This window comes from Eretmochelys imbricata, chromosome 7 (assembly GCF_965152235.1).
Source record: "Eretmochelys imbricata isolate rEreImb1 chromosome 7, rEreImb1.hap1, whole genome shotgun sequence".
In the NCBI taxonomy this organism is placed as follows: domain Eukaryota; kingdom Metazoa; phylum Chordata; order Testudines; family Cheloniidae; genus Eretmochelys; species Eretmochelys imbricata.
Window position 1 is genome coordinate 106,823,299 of NC_135578.1, and position 9,013 is coordinate 106,832,311.

Here is a 9,013-nt window from a genome sequence, read left to right on the forward strand (position 1 = left end):
CTCAATCCACCCAGCAATATTGTTAACATATCCAACTATACTCTCAGCCCAGCAGAAGCAGCTGTCCTATCTCGGGGCCTCTCCTTCTGTCCCTCCACCCCCACGAACATGATACAGTTCTGTGGTGACCTAGAATCCTATTTTCGACGTCTCCGACTCAAGAAATATTTCAAACATACCTCTGAACAACATACTAATCCACAGAGACCTCCCTACCAACACTACAAAAAAAAAGGATTCTAGGTGGACTCCTCCTGAAGGTCGAAACAGCAGACTGGACTTCTACATAGAGCGCTTCCGCCGACGTGCACGGGCTGAAATTGTGGAAAAGCAGCATCACTTGCCCCACAACCTTAGCCGTGCGGAACACAATACGATCCACAGCCTCAGAAACAATTCTGACATCATAATCAAAAAGGCTGACAGAGGAGGTGCTGTTGTCATCATGAATAGGTGGGAATATGAACAAGAGGCTGCTCGGCAGCTCTCCAACACCACTTTCTACAAGCCATTACCCTCTGATCCCACTGAGAGTTACCAAAAGAAACTACAGCATTTGCTCAAGAAACTCCCTGAAAAAGCACAAGATCAAATCTGCACAGACACACCCCTGGAACCCCGACCTGGGATATTCTATCTACTACCCAAGATCCATAAACCTGGAAATCCTGGGTGCCCTATCATGTCAGGCATTGGCACCCTGACAGCAGGATTGTCTGGCTATGTAGACTCCCTCCTCAGGCCCTACGCTACCAGCACTCCCAGCTACCTTCGAGACACCACTGACTTCCTGAGGAAACTACAATCCATCAGTGATCTTCCTGATAACACCTACTACAGGAAAGGCCTAACAAAGAAAATAACAGAACGCCACTAGCCGTCACCTTCAGCACCCAACTAAAACCCCTCCAAAGCATTGTTAAGGATCTACAACCTATCCTGAAGAATGACCCAACACTCTCACAAATCTTGGGAGACAGGCCAGTCCTTGCCTACAGACAGCCCCCCAACCTGAAGCAAATACTCACCAGCAACCACATACCACACAACAGAACCACTAACCCAGGAACCTATCCTTGCAGCAAAGCCCATTGCCAACTGTGCCCACATATCTATTCAGGGGACACCATCACAGGGCCTAATAACATCAGCCACACTATCAGAGGCTTGTTCACCTGCACATCCACCAATGTGACATATGCCATCATGTGCCAGCAATGCTCCTCTTCCATGTACATTGGTCAAACTGAACAGTCTCTACATAAAAGAATAAATGGACACAAATCAGATGTCAAGAATTATAACATTCATAAACCAGTCGGAGAACACTTCAATCTCTCTGGTCACACGATTACAGACATGAAAGTTGTGATATTACAACAAAAAACTTCAAATCCAGACTCCAGCGAGAAACTGTTGAATTGGAATTCATTTGCAAATTGGATACAATTAACTTAGGCTTGAATAGAGACTGGGAGTGGCTAAGTCATTATGCAAGGTAACCTATTTCCCCTTGTTTTTTCCAACCCCCCCCCCCCAGACGTTCTTGTTAAACCCTGGATTTGTGCTGGAAATGGCCCACCTTGATTATCATACACATTGTAAGGAGAGTGGTCACTTTAGATAAGCTATTACCAGCAGGAGAGTGGGTTTGTGTGTGTGGTGTGGGGGTGTGTGTGTGTGAGAAAACCTGGATTTGTGCTGGAAATGGCCCAACGTGATTATCATACACATTGTAAGGAGAGTGATCACTTTAGATAAGCTATTACCAGCAGGAGAGTGGAGTGGGAGGAGGTATTTTTTCATGCTTTGTCTGTATATAAAAAGAGATTCTGCACTTTCCACAGTATGCATCCGATGAAGTGAGCTGTAGCTCATGAAAGCTTATGCTCAAATAAATTGGTTAGTCTCTAAGGTGCCACAAGTCCTCCTTTTCTTTTTGTGAATACAGACTAACACGGCTGTTATGTTGCACCCTCAGTAGCTCTCCCTCAGCCTCTTCAACTCCTCCCCCGTCCTTCCTGATTCCTGTCCTTTCAGACTCCCAACAGTGCTCCCAATCCTAATAAGCAACATCTAAACACCACATCTTTTAAGAAACTTATCATCTGCAACGCAGTCTTTTCTTTGTCCCAAACCATATTAAAATATCACTAGAACTCTTCAGACTTTCCAAACATTCACATTAATCAGAATCTTGTGCACTGGCTATATCTGGAAACATTAGGTTATAACTAAGCTAAGTTACTAAAGATTGTTTTATCTAGTTATGATTATATAGGCTACAAACAGGCTCAGGTCACTCTTAAGTAGGACCATCTTGACAAAGGTGACTTTAACCTTTCCTCTCAGTTAATTTGCATCCAACAATTCTAATGGTTGTAATGAGGCCATAGAATGAGGGATACTGCACAACGACAAGTGTTCTTATTGGAATATTAGTTGGGGATAATTTTAACAATCATTTTCATCCACTTTGTGGCCATAAACACTAACAATCTTTAATCTTAATAGTTGTGGCATAATGTCAATAGAGAGCAAAATGAAGGTTCTTTGGGTACCTGTAAGCTCTTCAGGGCAGGGACTATCTTTTTGTTTCATGTTTGAATAGAACCTAGCACAATAGGGTCCTAGTCCATACTAGGACTCTGCGGAAGGATAGACTTACCATTGCAGTACCCTCTTGTGACTGGACATGGCATAGCATCTCTTTCATCTTTAGCACCCCCTGCTCCACTTTTAGTGGTCTCTCTTGTTGCAAGTTGGCCTTCCAACCAGGTCAAATTTAGCCCCACCCCTTCCAGGGTAACAGAAACTCAACAAGTAATTCCAAGACCTTGTGTCAGGCATGGGAACTCAGGCAACCTTATGCCTTCCTAAAGATTTTGCATCATCCTTATTCCCTTATGTCAGAGTGGATTCATGCTACATTTCTTGTGGCTTGTAGGGGAACTCAGAAACACACTCTACACTGGGTTCTAAACCAGGGACCTTACAACACGCAGCCAGTCTGTTCCATCAGCCACTTTCCCACTGCCTCCCTGGAGGATGCCTTCCTACCATTAGCCTTTTCCCCTCAGACTTTTCCTCAGCCCCTTTATAATAAGCAATAGCTCCAAGGACTTCTCAGAGGTTTAGCTCCTGTCCTTATGTCAGCTACAGGAGTGTATGCCAATCACGTGTATTCCCAGACTTCCTTCTTCTACTGGTCTCTCTAGTCTTTATCAACTACAGAGAACTTGTTTATCTCCCAGCTACTTCCTTCTGTTGCAGACATCCTCTCTTTTTAATAGCACCTAACTTCATTTTTTATTATTCCTGACCCCTCTTTCAGGTGCAACCAGGTAGGAGAATTGGCTTTTCATGTGTAGCCTATCACAGGCTCCTACATGCTACTGCAATGCAAATAATAATTTCCTGTGGCCAGGTCTATACTTTGAATTGCTAGCTTAACATACAATAGCCTGGAAGAGTTCAGCCAGATCAGTTACAGCATTAGCAATGTCATTAGTGTGAGAACATCAATGAGTGCATGAGACCCACTTAAAATTTGGGAATACCTTTTGAATCATCGACAATTTGAGTAGCACAGTACCCAGAAACACAAACAACATAGCATAGCAAACAATATAGAGGTAGTACAAAATGCCCAGCACTTGCATGAGTCACACCATGTCTTGCAGGGAAACCCCAACTGTTAGTCATTATCCTCCTTATCATCATCATCCTGATGTCTCCTACGCTGCAGCACACAGGCTGGGCAATGTTTATTACAATGTGTTACACTGATGACCCCTATATCCAATACATATTTATGAAAAAAGAAAAGGAGTACTTGTGGCACCTTAGAGACTAACCAATTTATTTGAGCATGAGCTTTCGTGAGCTACAGCTCACTTCATCAGATACATACCGTGGAAACTGCAGCAGACTTTATATATACACAGAGAATATGAAACAATACCTCCTCCCACCCCACTGTCCTGCTCACCAGCAGGACAGTGGGGTGGGAGGAGGTATTGTTTCATATTCTCTGTGTATATATAAAGTCTGCTGCAGTTTCCACGGTATGTATCTGATGAAGTGAGCTGTAGCTCACGAAAGCTCATGCTCAAATAAATTGGTTAGTCTCTAAGGTGCCACAAGTACTCCTTTTCTTTTTGCGAATACAGACTAACATGGCTGTTACTCTGATACATATTTATGGGGGTTTCAGTCCCTTTTCCCCCTATTTGAATTTCTACACGTCACTTGTATTGAAATACCCCACTTCCTATAGGTTAATTATCCATTTATATCTAATTAATTAGCATTTATGTAAATTGGTTGCCATACTATTATTACAGTTAAACCTTATGAGTTTCATTTTTACATACTGCCTAAAAATATCCTAAACTTCAGTAACCTGTGTTTGTGTTTTTCTTATTTCACATCCATCAACACATCTTATTTGTTGCAGAGCAAGCATCTTGTGACTTGTCATTTGCCTGTCATCTAGTCATGTCAAGCCTAGGCTTTACTTATAAGCCATACTTACCTTATAGACCTTGGGCCTGTCTGTTCTCTACTTGTATTATAACATTAATCAATATTTTTTTTTATTATAGACAAGATTACATTCCATATCTTAATATGACTGAATTTATTTTAAATAAAACCTTAACTTTGAATTTCCTGGTTTTGTAATGCTTGATTTTTGGATAAATACAACATTCTTGTAATGTTCTCTTCTTCCCCCACCTTAATTTACTGATATGTACTCTCAACCTTAGATCCATATTGAGTACTTTATCTTTGGCTAAATAACACAACTGTAGTCTGTGGTTAGCTGATGAGTTGGTGTCTGTATCTCAGTACCAAGTATATGCTTGTTAATTTACTTCACATGACATAAACTGCTTATTCAGGGATTAATTAATGTACATACTTAGATAACTGAAATGTCTGTAAATTAATTTTCACATTGTCTAGAAATAAAGATTCAATTATACTGTTGAACTGTACTTTGAGTGAATTTATGCAGGGAAGCTTAAGCACAGTAGCAGAATCTCTTGTAATCATGTCTAGTGTGAAATCAGTTTCTTAACAGGGTAAAAGTCTTAAGTCATCTTTGAATGGCTTTGCTCCATCTGGCCGTTTTGTTACTAGCAAGCCAAAACATAAAAACATAACTTTTTTTGCTAAGCCAAGAGGTAAAGAGCCACTGCTAGCTCTTCCCTGCAGAGACAATTTTGCTTATAGACGTCTATTTCTTTTATTCCATATGTAATTACTAGAAATGTTTTAATTAAAACAGGATCTTTGTTTAAGAGTTGTAGTATGTTTGAGTACCTGTACATCTCTGCCCTCTACTGGATAGAAGATCAGATCCTATTGCATCTGTGCCAAAGGGAGGATTTCAGGTATCTAGTTTTCATACTTTTGGAATCTATTTTAGGGAAATTCTGGCTTCCTTCGAGGAGTTAAAATTATTCAGAAAGTAAAAATGGGGAAAAAAGTTCCCTGTGAATCCCCATGCTTACAGAAATGAGACAACCATATCTGAGAGATCTTTGGGGCCCACTCATCTCTTTCGTAATCAGTTTTCAGTGTTAAAAAGGTTTAATTTAAAGCTTCCTAACAAAAGCTTTTTACAAACATTTGCTTGATGTTTTAGCAATCTTAACCTAAAACTAGAAACTAAAGTCATAAGCCCTGCATTGGCACAGACAATAAGGATTTTCCTTTGTTTGTAGGCACCTGTGGAGTATCACATACAGTCCTCAGCTAAAACCTCTCCAACACATCATCAGTAATCTACAACCCATCCTGGACAACAATCCCTCACTTTCACAGGCCTTGGGAGGCAGGCCAGTCCTCGCCCACAGACAACCTGCCAACCTGAAGCATATTCTCACCAGCAACTACACACCGCACCATAGTAACTCAGGAACCAATCCATGCAACAAACGTCGATGCCAACTCTGCCCACATATCTACACCAGGTTTCAGAGTAACAGCCGTGTTAGTCTGTATTCGCAAAAAGAAAAGGAGTACTTGTGGCACCTTAGAGACTAACCAATTTATTTGAGCATAAGCTTTCACGAGCTACAGCTCACTTCATCGGATGCATACTGTGGAAACTGCAGAAGACATTATATACACACAGACCATGAAACAATACCTCCTCCCACCCCATGCTCCTGCTGGTAATAGCTTATCTAAAGTGATCACTCTCCTTACAATGTGTATGATAATCAAGTTGGGCCATTTCCAGCACAAATCCAGGTTTTCTCACCCTCCGCCCTCCCCCACACAAACTCACTCTCCTGCTGGTAATAGCCCATCCAAAGTGACCACTCTTTTTACAATGTGTATGATAATCAAGGTGGACCATTTCCAGCACAAATCCAGGTTTTCTCACCACCCCCCTTTTTTTTTTTTCCAAAAACCACACACACAAACTCACTCTCCTGCTGGTAATAATTTATCCAAAGTGACCACTCTCCTTACAATGTGTATGAAAATCAAGGTGGGCCATTTCCAGCACAAATCCAGGTTTTCTGACCCCCTCCCTTCCCCAAACACATACACACAAACTCACTCTCCTGCTGGTAATAGTTCATCCAAAGTGACCGCTCTCCCTACAATGTGCATGATAATCAAGGTGGGCCATTTCCAGCACAAATCCAGGTTTTCTCAACCCCCCTTCCCCCCCCACAAACTCACTCTCCCGCTGGTAATAGCTCATCCAAACTGACCACTCTCCTTACAATGTGTATGATAATCAAGGTGGGCCATTTCCAGCATAAATCCAAGTTTAACCAGAACGTATTGGGGGGGGGGGGTAGGAAAAAACAAGGGGAAATAGGCTACCTTGCATAATGACTTAGCCACTCCCAGGCTCTATTTAAGCCTAAATTAATAGAAAGAAAAGGAGTACTTGTGGCACCTTAGAGACTAACGAATTTATTTGAGCATGAGCTTTCGTGAGCTACAGCTCACTTCATCAGATGTAGTATTAATAGTATCCAATTTGCAAATGAATTCCAATTCAGCAGTTTCTCGCTGGAGTCTGGATTTGAAGTTTTTTTGTTTTAAGATAGCGACCTTCATGTCTGTAATTGCGTGACCGGAGAGATTGAAGTGTTCTCCGACTGGTTTATGAATGTTGTAATTCTTGACATCTGATTTGTGTCCATTTATTCTTTTCCGTAGAGACTGTCCAGTTTGACCAATGTAAATGGCAGAGGAGCATTGCTGGCACATGATGGCATATATCACATTGGTGGATGTGCAGGTGAACGAGCCTCTGATAGTGTGGCTGATGTTATTAGGCCCTGTGATGGTGTCCCCTGAATAGATATGTGGGCACAGTTGGCAACGGGCTTTGTTGCAAGGATAGGTTCCTGGGTTAGTGGTTCTGTTGTGTGGTATGTGGTTGTTGGTGAGTATTTGCTTCAGGTTGGGGGGCTGTCTGTAGGCAAGGACTGGCCTGTCTCCAAGATTTGTGAGAGTGTTGGGTCATCCTTCAGGATAGGTTGTAGATCCTTAATAATGCGTTGGAGGGGTTTTAATTGGGGGCTGAACTTCTGATTAAACTTGGATTTATGCTGAAATGGCCCACCTTGATTATCATGCACATTGTAGGGAGAGTGGTCACTTTGGATGAACTATTACCAGCAGGAGAGTGAGTTTGTGTGCGTATGGGGGTGAGGGGTGAGAAAACCTGGATTTGTGCTGGAAATGGCCCACCTTGATTATCATGCACATTGTAGGGAGAGTGGTCACTTTGGATAAGCTATTACCAGCAGGAGAGTGAGTTTGTGTGTGTGGTTTTTGGAAAAAAAAAAAAGGGGGGGGGAGTGAGAAAACCTGGATTTGTGCTGGAAATGGTCCACCTCGATTATCATACACATTGTAAAGAGAGTGATCACTTTAGATAAGCTATTACCAGCAGGAGAGTGGGGTGGGAGGAGGTATTGTTTCATGGTCTGTGTGTATATAATGTCTTCTGCAGTTTCCACAGTATGCATCCGATGAAGTGAGCTGTAGCTCGTGAAAGCTTATGCTCAAATAAATTGGTTAGTCTCTAAGGTGCCACAAGTACTCCTATATCTACACCAGCGACACCATCACATAACCAGGACGTAACCAGATCAGCCACACCATCATCGGTTCATTCACGTGCATGTCCACCAATGTAATATATGCCATCATGTGCCAGCAATGCCCCTCTGCTATGTACATCGGCCAAACTGGACAGTCCCTATATAAAAGAATAAATGGACACAAATCAGATAGTAGGAATGACAATATATAAAAACCTGTAGGAGAACACTTCAATCTCGCTGGACACACAATAGCAGATTTAAAGGTAGCCATCCTGCAGCAAAAAAACTTCAGGACCAGACTTCAATGAGAAACTGCTGAGCTTCAGTTCATTTGCAAATTTGACACCATCAGCTCAGGATTTAACAAAGACTGTGACCGGCTAGCCAACTACAAAAGCAGTTTCTCCTCCCTTGGTGTTCACACCTCAACTGCTAGAAGAGGGCCTCATCCTCCCTGATTGAACTAATCTCATTATCCTCAGCCTGATTCTTGCTTGCATATTTATACCTGCCTCTGGAAATTTCCACTACATGCATCCGACAAAGTGGGTATTCACCCATGAGAGCTTATGCTCCAATACGTCTCTTAGTCTATAAGGTGCCACAGGACTCTTTGCCACTTTTACAGATCCAGACTAACACGGCTACTCCTCTGATGCCTGATTACTGAGGAAGCAGTGATAATTGTGCAGGCCTTGCTGGTCATAGATTCATTATGCTTGGCAACAGATTATTATATTTGAAGTCTTGTGAACTGCAGCTGCCTGGACATGAATTTTGTGTAAAGGGGATGTGGAAATACAGCATATGCAGTCATGTACATACTTGAATAACTATTCACATGTGGATTTTTTTCATTACACACACATCTATGTTTCAGAAGTGGTGTCTGGATGTTTATTTTCCTTAAAAATGGCTAG